This window comes from Protopterus annectens, chromosome 9.part0 (assembly GCF_019279795.1).
Source record: "Protopterus annectens isolate FY-2018-M chromosome 9.part0, PAN1.0, whole genome shotgun sequence".
Classification (NCBI taxonomy): Eukaryota; Metazoa; Chordata; order Ceratodontiformes; family Protopteridae; genus Protopterus; species Protopterus annectens.
In genome coordinates this window covers 1082678359-1082693997 of record NC_056743.1, presented here as the reverse complement: position 1 = coordinate 1082693997, position 15639 = coordinate 1082678359, and the positions used below count along the sequence as shown (strand labels likewise).

The window sequence follows — 15639 nt, the reverse complement described above, 5'->3', positions numbered from 1 at the left end:
GCAGAAGTAGAAATGGAGCGAGTGGAATGAGCACGAACTCCTTCTGGTGCGGGTCTACCCGAGGCTTGATAAGCTAGCAGGATACATTGGGAAATCCAGCGAGATAAAGATACTTTAGAGATAGCTTTCCCCAAGTTAAATTTGGCAAAGGAAACGAACAGCTGGTCAGATTGTCTATGGCCAGCCGTCCTATGGGTATAAAAACGAAGCTGCCTATGAACATCCAATGAGTGCAGCTTGTATTCACCCTTATTTTGATATTTAGGGAAGAAAAACGGTAAATTTATGGATTGGTTTATGTTGGTTTCTGATGCTACCTTGGGAAGAAAGGAGGGATTGATCCTGAGGTACACTATCAGGGTGAAAAATCAGGTACGGAGGTTTTACAGAAAGAGCCTGAAGTTCCGACACTCTTTTCGCTGAAGTAATGGCTACAAGGAATGCCGTTTTCAATGACAAGAATTTGAGATCCACTGAAGCAGCGGGTTCAAAGGGTGGAGCAGTCAAGGCTTGAAGAACTAAAGTAAGATCCCATGGGGGTACAGCTTCTTTTACAGGAGGTCTAAGTAAAATGGTACCCTTGAGAAAGGTTTTACACAATTTGTCTGACATCAAGGGTCCTGTATCATGTCCCACATGATAATGAGAAATGGCTGCCAATTGCACTTTGACAGTTGAACAACTAGCACCTTCTTGAAAGAGTTCAGTTAGGAAGTCTAAAATGGATGGAAGAGGAGCCGTAAAGGGATCTAGCTCGCGGCGCTCCGCCCAGATGGAAAAACGCTTCCATTTGCTGTGATATACCTTCCTGGTGGAGGGCTTATGTGCTGCCACGAGGATGGCTTTGACTGGTGAAGAGATACCGGGAGTCCTAACTAGGAGTGGAACTGGAGCAACCAAGCTGTCAGTTTCAGATTGTCCAGGTTTGGAGTTGGCAAGTCCAATGGATGGGAGATGAGATCCGGGATGGGATCTAGAATCCAAGGGTGATTCACAAGGTGAGACCACAGGTAAGGGAACCAAATTTGTCGAGGCCAGAATGGGGCAATGAGAATCATCTTGCTCCCCAACCGCGAGGCTTTCTGTAAGAGTTGTATCATCATTGGAAGAGGAGGATAGGCATAGAGTAGACCGGGTGGCCAAGCATGCACCAGAGCGTCTCTTGGAGATTCCCCTGGTGGGGGGATTAGAGCGAAGAAATTGTCGCATTTGGCGTTTGATGGAGATGCAAAAAGATCGCAGCAGAGTTGCCCCCATGTTGCGAATATCTGCTTCGCTACTAGAGGATTGAGAGACCACTCGTAGGGGGTAAGAACGGTGCGGCTGAGCTTGTCCGCTAGGATGTTGGTCCTCCCCGGAATGTGCGTTGCAATCAGAAAGCGGTTGGTGGAGATCGCCCATTCCCACACTCTCATGGCTTTGCGGCAAAGAGGATAAGATCTGGTTCCTCCCTGTTTGTTGATATACCAGACCACTGACATGTTGTCCGAGTGAATTGCAATTGTTCCTGCGGGGAGGAAGCTCTGAAGTGCTTGCAACGCTAACAGCACCGCTCTCATCTCCAGAACGTTGATATGCAGGGAGGTCTCTGTATCGTTCCACGTGCCTTGGACTGTCCTGCCCGAGTAATGCCCCCCCCCCACCCGAGGCGGGAAGCGTCCGTGGTCACCGTGGCGATGGGGGGAGAGGTGCAGAAGGGACGGCCCGTATGGAAGTTTGATGCTTGGAGCCACCATAGTAACGCCCTTCTGCAAGCCTTGCTGATAGCAATGGGATGGTGGAGAGGAAGGGATAGGAAGGACCACTGCACTAAGAGTCCATTGCAGGACTCGCATGTTCAAACGGGCGCATGGAAGGAGTGTAATCGCTGCTGCCATGGAGCCTAGTGCCCTCAGGATCAATTCCGCTGGTGAAGCCTCTGAATGAAGGATAGCCCACACATGAAGTTGAAGATTTCTGATTCTCTCCGCAGTTAGGAAGGCTCGCAAATCTCTGGTGTTTATTCTGGCACCTATAAATTCTATGATCTGTGTTGGAGCCAGTAGGGATTTGCCGACATTGATAGTAATGCCTACTTGTGGGGCTAGATGGAGAAAGAAGTCTCTGGCTGAGCAAAGTAGATGCCTTGTTGGTGCGGTCAGGAGCCAGTCGTCCAGGTACGGAAGACCTGAATTCCCTGGAGTCTCAGGTGGGCTACAATCACTGCTAACACTTTGGTGAACACCCGGGGGGCTGTGGTGAGGCCAAAGGGAAGGACCCTGAACTGGTAGTGACTGGCTCCCAGCCGGAAGCGAAGGAACCTCCTGGATCATTTGTCCATTAAGATGTGGTAATACGCATCCTTGAGGTCTATAGAGCACATCAAATCGTTCTCCCTCAGAAGGGGGAGGATAGATTGAAGAGTGACCATTCGGAATTTTTCCTTGGTTACTGACAGGTTCAAGCAGGAAAGGTCTAGGATGAGTCTCAGATCCCCTGTCTTTTTTGGCACCAAAAAGAGTAGAACCCTAATCCGAGCTGGTCTTGGGGGACGGGCTGGATGGCTCTTTTTCTTAGCAGCTGCTGAATTTCTGCGGCTGCGGCCTCCCTGTGATCGGGTGGTACATCGGGGAGGTTCTTGGATTGGGGGACATGGAGAATTGGTATTTTGTACCCTCTGGATATGATGCGAAGCACCCAGCGGTCTGTTATGATGGACTCCCATGCCGCTAGATGCTTCGCACGCCCCGACTGCCTCCAGAGTGGAGCAGCCGGGCAACCCCTCAGGGCTGCTGCGCGGGCCTTTCAGAGAAAGGTTCTCTGGACGCGAAATTTCTCAGAGCCCCTCTGCCCCTAAGGCGACATCCTCCCTGTCCACCTCTGCCACGGTAGGACTGGTTGTCCGGAGCTGGTTGGGAATGTTGTGATTTTCGGAACCACATCTTCTTCTGACCCTTTTGGTTCCTTGAAAAGGACCGTTGGGGAGCAGAGAAGCGGACTCAGACGGCAGACAACGTCTTCCCGTCCTTCTCGCTCTGGACAAGCGTCTCGCGAACTGTTTTGCCAAAAAGGGCAGAACCATCAAAGGGGGCGTTCGCGAAGGACGCTTTAAAGGGCTCCGTAAAGTCGCAATGACGGAGCCAAGCCTGACGTCTCATGACTAGGCCTGCTCCGCTGGCTCTAGCGGCTCCCTCTGTGGCGTGGGACAATAGCCGCATAGAGGTGTTTGAAATAGATCTCAGAGTGGCCATTCGGGTGGAGTACAATTGTTTATCCTCCTCCTACATGGACTCAGGGGGGGATGCAGCGTATGCTTTGATAAGATCCCGCTGCATCCTGATGACATGTGCCATATAGTTCAGAGACCTTACTGAGAAGGTCGCTGAACTAAAGACTCGCTTCCCTAAGCGATCCAACGGGACTCTCTGCTCGGTGGATGGACTGAGGGACTCTCCTGAGCCAATTCCCTCTTTGTGGCTGCCGCAGTCAACTTGGCATCTACAGGGGGGCCCTTACTCCAATGAGACCGGTCTGAGGGGGGCTAAGAATCCTATCCGGTCGTTTGGGTATTGGCTCCACGGTGTCCGGATCCTTCCATGCCCTGGTGGTAATAAGGTCCACCAGGGGATCGGCTGGAGGGGACACCCAGGAGGTAGACGGGCCTGCCCCGAATGCCTCCAGAAACACGGACTCGTCAGAGGAAGACTTGGGGGCAGACCACCCACCTCTGATTCTTTGCATCTCCATGATGTCTCCAAAGGAGACATCCTCAGGGGGTGATCTTGGGGAGCCTTCCCCTTCCTCCAAGTCCGTGTCCTCGGTTAAGGACTCAGGGGAGTCCACGTGTCTCCTTTTGCACTTATGCTTGCGGGGAGCTTCCTCATGGGGACTGTCCGAGGAGGCCTCGCCAGCAACATCTTGTTCCAATGGAACTATCTGTGACATCGAAGCAGGCTGTCCCTTTGGCCGGGTGATGGAAGCCTGGCCCAGCAGAGAGGGAGTGCAGGGAGGAGTCTATGCAAGGGTCGGGGGTCCGGATGCTCTCAACAGAGCCCTCTCCACAACATCGAATGCCGAGGGAGAGCCACTCTCCAATGGATCCGAAAGTTGGCTCCCACTCTGATCCGATGAAGGGATCGGAGCCGGCGCCGAGACCGTCGGATCCGAGGGACCAATGTGCTCCGACCTGGATGGAGCCGAAGGCACACTGAATCCCCCGGATCCGAAGCTCGGACCACGGCTCAGAGAAGTCAGATCCGACAGACTCGAGGGTAGGGTCGTATCCGAAGTACCAAGTACTGTCGGCGCCGACCCACCCCCGGCTCCAAGGCTTCTCGGCTCCGAGCGCTCCGAACCCGGGTAGCAGGTCGGAGAAGGAGCATTTGGGTGGAAAAAAGGTGTCGAGCTCTGGGGGCAAGAGCACTCCCATCTGCAGCTGGGCCTGGATGAACCTTCGCATCATCCGGTCCAAGTCTGTATCAGATAAACTGAATGTGGATCTCGAAGAGGCCACCGAGGCAGGCCAGGAATGCTGCCTCGATGACCTCGACGGAGATCGGGTTTCCTCCTCCTCGGGCCCCGAGGAGAAAGAAGGGGATCTGAGCCGAGGAGGAGGAGACCTAGAAGCAATGGAGGGAGAAGCCCGCTTAGCTGGTGGGGCCGAAACGGAGGTCTCGGCCCGCCGCTTGTGGTGCTTCTCCCTCCGTTTCTCCCTCCTGGCCTCCCTGTCCTCCGACACTTTAGCGGGAGTTTGAGTCCCAGTCGGAGGCAGGGGGGCAGGAGTGGCAACCATCACAGGCTGTGATGGAGCCACAGGAGTAGCAGAGGTAGCGGAGGCCGAAGCTGAATCCGGGGGTAGAAGTCCCGCCAGGACCAGCTTCGACCTCCGTTCTTTCAGTGCCCTGGGGTTGAATGCTGCACAGATAGTACAGCCCGAGGTGAGGTGTTCAACCCCAAGGCACCGAACGCACAGAGTGTGGCCATCAGCCGGGGAGAGCTTATGGCCACACTCGGTACATTTAGAAAATATGGCTTTTGGGGCCTCAGCCATTCCTTTCAACTACACACACACAGGCCCCAAAAGACACACAACAAACACACACTAGCGACCAGCGAAGGGAGGGTATTAACTAAAAATTAAGGAACCTAACACAGACACACTTTACAAATATTACTTTAAGCTAAAAAAGAATTTCCTGACTAGAAATAATTCGAAAAATTTAACTTTTTTTCCACTTATCTGACAGAGCTCAAAAAGATCCAGCCATCACAAGCGCGGCAAACTAGATCTGAGGTCATGGAGGGTTAGCAGGGGATTATGGGTGAAGGGAGGGGCTAGGAGCTCGGATCCATTAGCTTGAAACAAGTTGCCGGCTTGGATCCGATATCGGATCCGTAACCCACAGGTTGCTGACAAATGAACATTCCTACTTCAGATCTAGCATTAGCTCCTTTGGGCCCCTGTGTAATGACCTCAAGGTGTGCAGCAGGGTTCCTCTACAGGTATGTGAGAATCCGGTACTCTGCAGTACCTGCCAGGTTTAGCTGGAGCAGGAGGGCAGGGCATCAGGGGCTAAACTGGATTCAAGGAAAACATCATCCAAAATCATCTACCACTTCTAGAATAGGAGGGATGGCAAGGAATCTGTGCTGGGGCAGGTCCAGAAACTCTTAAGTTTTCTTGGATTGTGGGTAAGATTCCCACTGAAAACTTTCCGAGGGAGTGGAAGGTTTCCCCAAAGGAAAGGTCCTCTGGAAGGGAGGCAGAAAAGATGGATTCCTCTGCATCTGAATCCTCAAAATGTTAAGGGCTGGTGTTCCTCTTCAAAGGCAGAATAATCTGATACCTCAGTCTAGTCGGTCAATTTCTGGAGAAGGAAGCCTTTTCCTTTTTGGGGTGGGGGCTTGAGTACCTCGGATAAGGCATATGAGATTCTCTGCCATTTTGAGCATTTGAGCCTGGGGTGGGGGAGCAGTAGCAAGATGGTGGCTAGAAGCAGATTTCCTAGGAGTGGTGTGGCGTTGAGGCCTGAAAGAATATCTGTGAGGAACGGTTGTCAGAAGAGAAGACATTGTTGTCTAGAATCGGTAGTGCGAAAGGCCTCCTCAGAAACGAGTGCCTGCGTCGCGGCTCCGGACCCAACCAAGGCAGTGACAGCCAAAGGCTCGGAAGACTGAGTGGATTTCTGTGACATACCGGACTCCAATAGGGTCTCAGCAGAGGCCTGCGTAAAAAGCGAGTCGGGCATCAGGGGCTGCAAAAGCATCTCACTGAATTCCGGAGAACTGACGACTTGCTTAGCAGTAGCGTCAGAAGGCTTAGCTTTGTGTAGCCTGTCTCTCTCTGTTTTTTCGTAATATCGGCAGATTGTTGGCTGATGGATGCCATAATGGAATTCAAAGATGGAGCACGAAAAAAAAAAAAAGTCTACAAAGAGCTTTACACCGAATGGTTCTCGCATTAAAGAGGGCACAGAACCTGCAACGAGGGACGTTGTGGTCTGGGCCTAAACAAGTGCTAAAGTAAGAATGAAAGTCTCTGTGTGGGATCTGCTTTCCACAGGCGAGCCAATTGTTAACTTTTTTGGACATCGGTTAGAGAAAGAAAAAATGGTCCCCAATGGGGTACTTGGCTTTAGACGTTTTCTGCTAAAATTCAACTTCTGGTAGTGACCGACTAGCACTTGTGCAATCTGCTTCTGCTACGGACTCCACGGCAAGAAAGACTGATGTAATGGCATCGGCTGCCTTGCTTTATAGTTCTGACGACCTAACGTCAGACTACAGGTGACAGCAGCCGGCGCACACAAACACTGACTCTGGCATTCAGGCTGGCTGAGGGGTACCACAGCAGGGACAGCACACAGGTGATAACTGAAACGCAAAGAACATCCAGTGTTGCCTTGTCCCAACAGGGAGTCACCAGCAAGAATTTTGGTTGGTCTTTGTTCTTCAGTAGGATATTTTGTATTAGAGGAAAGGGAGAAAAGGCACACAGGAAATTACAGTTTTGTATACTTACCATAAATGTAGATGTTAAGAATGTATTCACTGTTGCAGTCATTACATTTGGGTAATCTGCTGGCAGGTTGCCCTCAGTCGGCCTGAATATCAAAGCCTTGGGTCCTGTGTCAGTTGCTGTCTCCTCTTCCATGATGGCAGGTCGTCAGGGTATAAAACATGCAGCCGATGCCAGATGCCAGGTGCCCCCCAAAAGAGGAGCAATATATATATATATATATATATATATATATATATATATATATATATATATAAAAACAAACAGTAATATATAAATAAATGCACTTTTAGCAACAAACTTTACCTTCATCTAAAAGCAAATAAACCACAAAGGCTGTAGAATCTAGTGAAGGAAAGAAGTTCTAGAAAAGAGGGGGATGGCGGGTGGGTAACCCGGACTGCAACAGTGAATAACCTGGTACATTTATGGTAAGTGTACAAAACTGTACTATGTTCTTCGTGTTTCACTGTTGCAGTCATTACATTTGGGTAGAATCCCAAAGCTATGGATGGGAGGATGGAGCTAAAATAGCATTAGGAACGACTATAAGGCCCTGCAGAACTGCAGTGGCAAAGCCTGCTTTGGACTTAGTGAGGCAAATCACGCTTTGTAAAACTATGAACAGAGCTCCAAGTAGCAGCTTCTAAAAAGTCTTTGGTTGGAACTCCTCTGAGAAAAGCTGCTGAGGTAGAGGCAGCCCTGGTGGAATGCGACCTAATTGGCTTGGGCACTGGTTTACCATGATGCAAGTAGCAGAAACGAATGCAGTGGCTTATCCACTTAGAAAAAGTCCGCTTTGATAAAGCCTTCCCCTCTGATCCTGCAGCAAATGGCACCAGTAGTTGCTCAGACTTTCTTAGAGATTTGGTCTTGTGTTAAGTAGAATCTTAGTTGTCTGTGTACGTCCAAGGAATGCAAAATCTGCTCCCCCTTGTTCTGCGGATTTGGGTAAAATGTTGGCAGGTGAATAGTTTGGTTAAGAGCCACGCTGGATACTACCTTAGGCATAAAGGAAGGATTGGTCCTGAGGGACACCCTGTCCGTGTAAAATGTAATAAAAAGGCTCCACAGCCATGAGGGCCTGTAGTTCTGAAACCCTTCTTGCTGAAGTGATTGCCAAAGAAAAGCTGTTTCCCAAGATAAAAACTATATCCACAGTAGCTGCTGGTTCAAAAGGAGGCAGGGTGAGTTTTTCCAGCACAAAATTGAGGTCCCATGCAGTAGTTGGTGATCTTCTGGGAGGCCTTAAATTTTTGGCCCCTCTAAGATACTGTTTTAGCAGAGGATGAGAAAAGATGGGAGGCTCCGTGTTGTAATGAGCCGAGATGTCAGAGGCATGGATTTTTATTGAAGAAAAAGATAGGCCCTTGTCAAGCATCTCAGTCAAGTATTGTAAAATCTGAGGAATTTTTGGCTATGCTGTGTCCGTTCCTTGTGCTTGGTTCCAAGCACAGAATCTCTTCCATTTATCAGCATAAGATTTTCTAGTACTACGCCTTCAGGCTTCCAAAATGACATCCATCACAGATTACCTGAGAAGTGTTGTTTGAATAATTACATGATCAGCCATGCTGCCAGGTTCAGAGTTTGGAGCAGTGTGCGCAGAATTTGATTGCTCTGCTGAGACAGTAGATGAGGTATTTGAGGCAAGTACCAAGGAGGGAGTTGAGACGTACTCCTTAGAATTGGGTACCAGTGCTGGCGAGGCCAGTACAGGGCAATTAGAATAATTTTTGTTTTTTCCTGTCTGACCTTTAGTAAGACCTTTGGGAGAAGAGGCAGAGGAGGAAAGGCGTAGACTGATAGGTTTTTCTAACTGAAGGAGAGGGCATCTACTTTCCATGCTTGTCTGCGATAAGTCCTTGTGCAGAATTTGTCCAATTGATAATTTTGGGAAGAGGCAAATAGATTTAAGTCTGGGCTCCCCCATTTCTCTGTTATGCTGAAGACTTGTGGATCCAGTTTCCACTCGTGAGGGTCCATAAGATTTCTGCTTAGGTCGTCTGCCAGAGTAATTTGTTTTCCTGGCAGGAAATGAGCTTAAAGATGTACTTGGTAGGTCAAGGCTGTGTTCCACAATGCCATGGCTAGTCTGCAAAGGAGGTAGGAATGTGTACCCCCTGCTTGTTTATGTACCACATAACCGTGGTGTTGTCAGTCTTTAATCAGTAGTTGTCCTGGATGAAGTAAGTCCTTGAAGGCTGTCAGGGCATTCTGAACAGCTAGCATCTCTTTTTGGCTGATATGCAAATGCATTTGTTTTGGGCTCCATATGCCCTGAATGCATCTCCCCGCCAGGTGGGCCCCCCCAAGCATAGTCTGATGCATCTGTAGTTAGGGTTTGGGTGGCAGGGGGTAGAGTGAAAGACCGTCCCTTGTTCTGGTGACATGTCTCTGTCCATCAAACCTGTTGTAGGAAGGGAATGAGAGGAATCTTTGTTTCCAGACTGTGACAATGCTGACTCCATAAACTTTAGATACCACTGTAGTTTCCTCATATGCAGTCTTGCATATGGAATTAGTAGAATGCAGGATGCCACGAACCCCAAAATCCTGTAGAATTCATCTTGCAGATAACTGGGTTTTTGTTGCCATCTGTCTGAAGTATATAGTCAGTTGCCTTTGTTTGTCTGGCGTAAGGTAAATCATTTAGGCAATTGTATTCAAGCTTGCACCCAGGAATGTAATGTTTTGAGAGGATACCAGTTGCGATTTCTTTTCGTTTATTGCGTACCCTAGGCATGTTAGAAGCCTTTTTACAAATGCCAGATGTTGAAGGAAGTCCTTGTTTTCTGCTTGAATGAGACAGTCCAAGTAAGGATAGATTTGTATGCTTCTTTGTCTGCAAAATGCAATTACTGGTGTCAGGCACTTTGTAAAGACTCCGGGCGCAGTAGATAAGCCAAAGGGCAGTACAGAGAATTGGTAATGCATAAAACCTGCCTTGAAGCAGAGGTATCTTCTGCTCGATTCCCTTATTGGGATATGTAGGTATGCCTCAAGTCTAGAGTCACTAACCAAGCGTTCTTGCCCAGCATGGGCAGTAGCTGTTGTAAAGTCAGCATTTTGAATTTTGGGATGTCCAAGAATGTATTCAAAATTGATAAGTCCAGCATTGGATGCCAGGCATTGCCTTTTCTGGGTAACAGGAACAGTCGAATAAAAACCTTGTCCTTTTTCCTGTTCTGGTACTGGTTGAATAGTCCCCATATCTATGAGGGACGTAACTTGTTTCTGAGCCTCTGCCCATTGATTTTGTGACAGATCTGGCCAACCATTTGGAATTTTGCAAAGTAAGGAAATGAAATCCGTACCCCTGGGATACTATGTTTAATACCCACTTGTCCTGGGTTAACTGCCAATTTTGAGCATGAAGTGCTAATCCCCCCCCCCCAAGGGTGCTGCCAACAGATAAGTGCTTGGTGATGGTAGAAGGAAGTCATTGAGACTGCTTAACGTAGGGTTGTGCTTTGTTTCCTCCAGATTTGGAGGTAGAGACACCCCATTGCTTTGACCTGTAAGAACCTTGTGATTGGTATCTAGAGCCTTTTGAGCACCTGGATTTGCCTTGTGAGGCTCTGCTGGACAAAGGAAAGGACCAATTTTTAGTAGGCCAGTGTCTACTGAATCTGGGTGGCTGCACTTGTAAGAAATCTTTTACAGTTTGCATAGATTTAGCTTTGTCTTCCATTTTCTTTAAAACCTCTTCTGCCTTATTACCAAACAGAGTATCATGCTGTAAAGGTGCATCCAACAATTTAGCTTTAACATGATCAGGCATATTTTTCTCCTTGAGCCAGGCATGCCTTCTAATCACAGATCCAGTAATGGCAGCCCTGCAAGAGGCCTCCAAGGAATAAAAACCACATTGCAAAGTATGCTTTCCAACCTGTTCTGCTGCATGCAATAATTGCTGTAATTCTTTATTTTCCACACAATCAGAACTCAACATCATTTTCTGTTTCAATAAGCCCATAACATGCTGTTGATATTTAAGCATATAAAACTGGCAGTTTAAGGCCCTAATTGCCAAGGTTGCAGACGTATAAACCTTCTTTCCCCATCTATCCAGCGCCCTGGAATCTCTATCAGAGGGGGTAGGATTCTTGGCTGTTGAGGCCTTTACATCTTTGGGACCCAGCGAGATAGTTTCAGGATCAGCAGCAGGATTTTTGAATAAAAATTTGTGGAACCTGTAATATCTGTCTTGCTTACTAGGAGCCGGAGGTAGGGAATCAGGAGCCATGCTTGATTCCGCAAACACATCAACAACAATGTCTAATACAGGAGGTATAGCCAAAGCCCTATGCTGAGGAAGAAGAAAGAAAATCCTTAAGCCTCTCTTGATTCGGAGAAATCCTGACTCGCCCAAAGAAAATGCTCCCTTAAAGTATGCAAGGTTTCTCCAAAAGAATAATCCTCAGGAGGAGATGCAAATGGAATGGATTCTCCAGCATTTGAATCCTCATAGGGTGGTATAGAAAACTCCTGGTCAGAAGAGGAATCAGAACAAACAGAAACCTGATCTGATTCATCATCAGTGTCTTGCCTAGGCCTCTTAGCATGGGGGTGGGGTGGGAACCCCTGATCAAGGTAATTAAGTCTTCAGCCATTTTAAGCAACTGTTTTTTAGGCATAGGGGCCTGAGCACGTGGCTCATGCGTCGGTTTTTTAGACTTAGAAGTTGCTTTTGTTTTTGAAGCTGGCGTCTGTTTCATACAGAAATGTTGAGGCCTAAAAACACCCCCAGAAGCAGTCGCCTGCTCAGCGACTCCGGACCCATCCGAGGGAGAGACATCCGTGGGTTCAATACTCTGAGAATCTCGCGGCATACATGACTCCACATGGGTCTCTGTAGAGGCCTGTGACTCAAAAGTAGCGGGTATCAGGGGCTGCGAAAGCAGCTCAGAGTACTGGCGAACCGGCAAATGGCTTAGGAGAAGCTTAGTCTATTTTGGACCTAGACGGTCTGTCTGTCCCTTTTTTTGCGTTTTTTTGTGAACTCCGGTAGTCTGATAGCTATCCGATGACATTTTAGGGTAATTACATCTGGATCCAAAATATTTTGAAGCAAAGATATAGACACTTAATAGTGCATTGGTTAAATCTAGCACAAAACCAACAGCAAGGCACGTTATGATCTGGGCCTAGGCAAGGAATACAGTACAAATGAAAATCCTTGAGGTATTTGCTTCCCACAAGTAATGCAATTATTAACTTTTACTGACATCGGTAAGGCACAAGAAAAAGTTTCCCCAACAGGGTACTTAGCTTTAATTGAAGACTTTGGTTCTGAAACTCGAATGTGAAAATTTCAAGAGTCGGCCGACCGGCACTCGCTAACTGCTTCGGGTACCGCGCGGCAAGAAAGACTGAATAAAATGGCATCGTCTGCATGTTTTATACCCCTGACGACCTGATGTCATGGAAGAGGAGACAGCAACCGACACAGGACCCAAGAATTTGATATTCAGGCCGACTGAGGTCAACCTGCCAGCAGATTAACTAAATGTAATGACTGCAACAGTGAAACACGAAGAGCATCATTCCCTTCCATGGGAAGCTGAAGGCATTCACTCTCCAGGCTAGTGGAGTGTGATCCCTGGTACAGAATTTGTTTAGTTGTCTGTTTTGGGGGGAGGCAAACAGATCCACTGGGTGTGCCCCACTGCTGGATGATGTCAAGGTGGTTTCCCTGTGCAACAGCCATTTGTGTTATAGAGAGGATGTTCTGCTGAGTAAGTCCGCTTGCCTGTTTGTCTGAGGAAAAAGAAGAGGCCTGCAGGAAAAAGTTGTGATTGGCTGCTAGATCCCAGATTTGTATCCGGCATAGCTGGTATGCCTTTGTCCTACCTCGTTTGTTGAGGTACCACATGACAATAGCGTTGTCTATCACAATGTGGAGCAGCCCTGGGTGCAAGATGGGGAGGAAAGCTTTCAGAGCCAGCAATACTGCAGTCATTTCTCTGACACTGACATGTTGCTTTTGCAGGGCAGGGGTCCAATGCTGTTGTACCCTGAAGTGCTTTAACGCTGCCCCCAACCTAGGTCTGATGCATGTGTGTGCATGGATTGAGTAGTGGTGGTGGTGAGGGTAACTGAAGAGGCATGTCCTGGTTCTGTCTGATTTGCTGAATCCACCTCTTTAGTTTTTTTTAAGCAGGGCAGAAGGGGAATAAGTTTGTCTAGTGGATGTGGGTTCCGAGACAACACATTTTTTGGTACCATTGGAATTTTCTCATTGCATCCTGTCTAACGGGAGCATGGGAATAGTAGCTGCCATGAGGCCTAGGACTTGCAGAAATTGTCTTGCAGAGAGATGAAATTCTGTAAGTAGGCTTTGAAAATGGATGGAAAAAAACTGCACTATGTCCGGTGGGAGAAAGGATCTCATCAGGTCTGTCTTGATCCTGTATCCTAAGAATAATTTGTCCTGTTGAGGACGAAGAGAGGTTTTCTGAAGGTTTAGGGTGAATCCCAAGTTGAGGAGGAGAGTCATGCTAAACTTGAGACAGGGCTGTGGGGGGTGAGGGGTGGGGGGGGGGATGACGACTTTGATTCGGCCGGAATGAGAATATCAGCCAGATAAGGGTAGATTTGGATTCCCTTAATTCTACTGTAGGCAATGGCTGGGGTCAAACACTTTGTAAAGACTATGGGGGCTGTAGACAAGCTAAAGGGCAAGGCTGTAAACTAAAAGTGTGAAGAGTGGCCAGCAAAGTGCAGGAATTTCCTGTGGGATGGCCTGATAGGAATGTGTAGGTAAGCATCCTTTAGGTCCAGGGTGACCATGAAGGCTGAGGAGGGGATGAAGGGTAGGAGGGTTTGAAGGGAAAGCATCTTGAAGGAGAAAACGTTCAGGAACAGGTTCAGATGTGATAAGTAAGATTGGACTCCAAGGCCCATCCTTTTTTGGAAAGTACAGTTGTGTACACTTACCATAAATGTAGATGTCAGAGTATTCACTGTTGCAGTCATCACCTGCCCACCAGATCAGAGGTAGGGAGTGCCGACACCAAAGGTTCTTTAGGTACCACTGAAGTTCTCATGTGAAGCCTGGCCACAAGAATTAGAAGGATGCAAGATGCCATGTACCCCAAGGCTTGCAGGCGATGACTGCAAAATACAGTTGTGTACACTTACCATAAATGTAGATGTTAGAGTGTATTCACTGTTGCAGTCATCACATTTGGGTTATCCCAATCAGGGTAGCCCTAAGCTGGCCCGAATACCAAAAGCTTAGTATTTCTGTGTCGGTTGCTGTCACTTGAGGACCATGTCAGGTTGTCAGTAGTATAAAGTAAGGCAGCAGACGTCATTACATCAGTTTTTCTAGCCCTAACCTGTCAGGAACCCCCAAAGTAGGAGGCCAGATTCTGGTGGAAGAACTCCACCAGTGGAAAATAAATACCAATATGTCCCTTGTAAGGAAAGAAGAAAATAAAAGGGGATGGTGGGAGGGAAACCAGGACTGCAACAGTGACTACACTAACATCTAAATTTATAGTACGTGTACACAACTGTACTATGTTCTTCGTGTTTCACTGTTGCAGTCATCACATTTGGGTAGATTCACAAAGCTGAGGAAATGGGTGGAGGCAGTCAAGGAAACTAGGGGCTGGCTAGGATGCCCTGCAAGCTGCAGTGGCAAAGCCTACCCTGGATTTGGAGAAGAGAGGCAGGTGGTAATGCTTGGTAAAAGTGTGAACAGATGTCCAGGTGGCAGCCTCAAGGATGTCCCTGATGGGGAGTCCTCTTAGGAAAGCTGCAGAGGTGGAGGCTGCTCAGGTGGAGTGTGTCCTGACTCCCCTTGGGGGAGGCTTTCCATGCACTTTGTAGCAGAAATGGATGCAGCGTGCTATCCATTTTGAAATGGTTTGGAGATGGCTTTGCCTTCTGCCCCTGTAGCAAAACTAACCAGCAATTGATCAGATTTTCTGAAGGATTTAGTCCTGCCCAGATAGAAACTGAGCTCTCTGTGCACATCTAGAGAGTGAAGAATCCTTTCCCCCTTGTTCTGGGGATTAGGAAAGAAGGTGGGCAGATGGATTGGTTGAGAGCCACACTGGACACCACTTTGGGCAAGAAGGATGGGTTAGTTCTAAGGGATACCCTATCTGCAAGGAAGAAGGGTTCCACAGCCACGAGTGCTTGCAGCTCAGAGACACTTCTGGCTGAAGTGATGGCCAGAAGGAAAGCGGTCTTCCAATTGAGAAATTTTAGCTCTGCAGAAAAAGCTGGTTCGAAAGGAGCAGGGTGAGCTTTTCCAAAACAAATTTAAGTTCGTAAGCTGGCGATGGTGCCCTTCTGGGGGGCTTCAAGTTGCTGGCCCCTCTGAGGAACTGTTTGATCAAAGGGTGTGAGAAAAGGGGCTGCTCAGTGGGAAAATAAGCAGAAATAGCAGAGGCATGAATTTTTACAGAGGGGAGAGAGAGAGAGACCACTGTGTAGTAGGTCAGCTAAGTAATCCAGGATGGGAGGGATGGAGGGATGTGCCATATTGGCTCCCTTAGCCTGGATCCATGTGCAGAACCTTTTCCATTTATCGGCATAAGACTTTCTTGTGCTAGAAGTCTGGACTCATGGATAACATCCAGAACTTGTTTATTTAGAATGGCAGATTGGTTTGGGGTTAGGGA

At 48.1% G+C, this 15639-nt stretch overlaps 1 protein-coding gene across 5 annotated transcripts in view; it reads right to left on the bottom strand.

The window, feature by feature from the left end:
* PCBP2 (poly(rC) binding protein 2) overlaps positions 1-15639 on the bottom strand; it is a 1588534-nt gene that overhangs the window by 782281 nt on the left and 790614 nt on the right. The gene's annotated exons all lie outside the window — the stretch shown is intronic.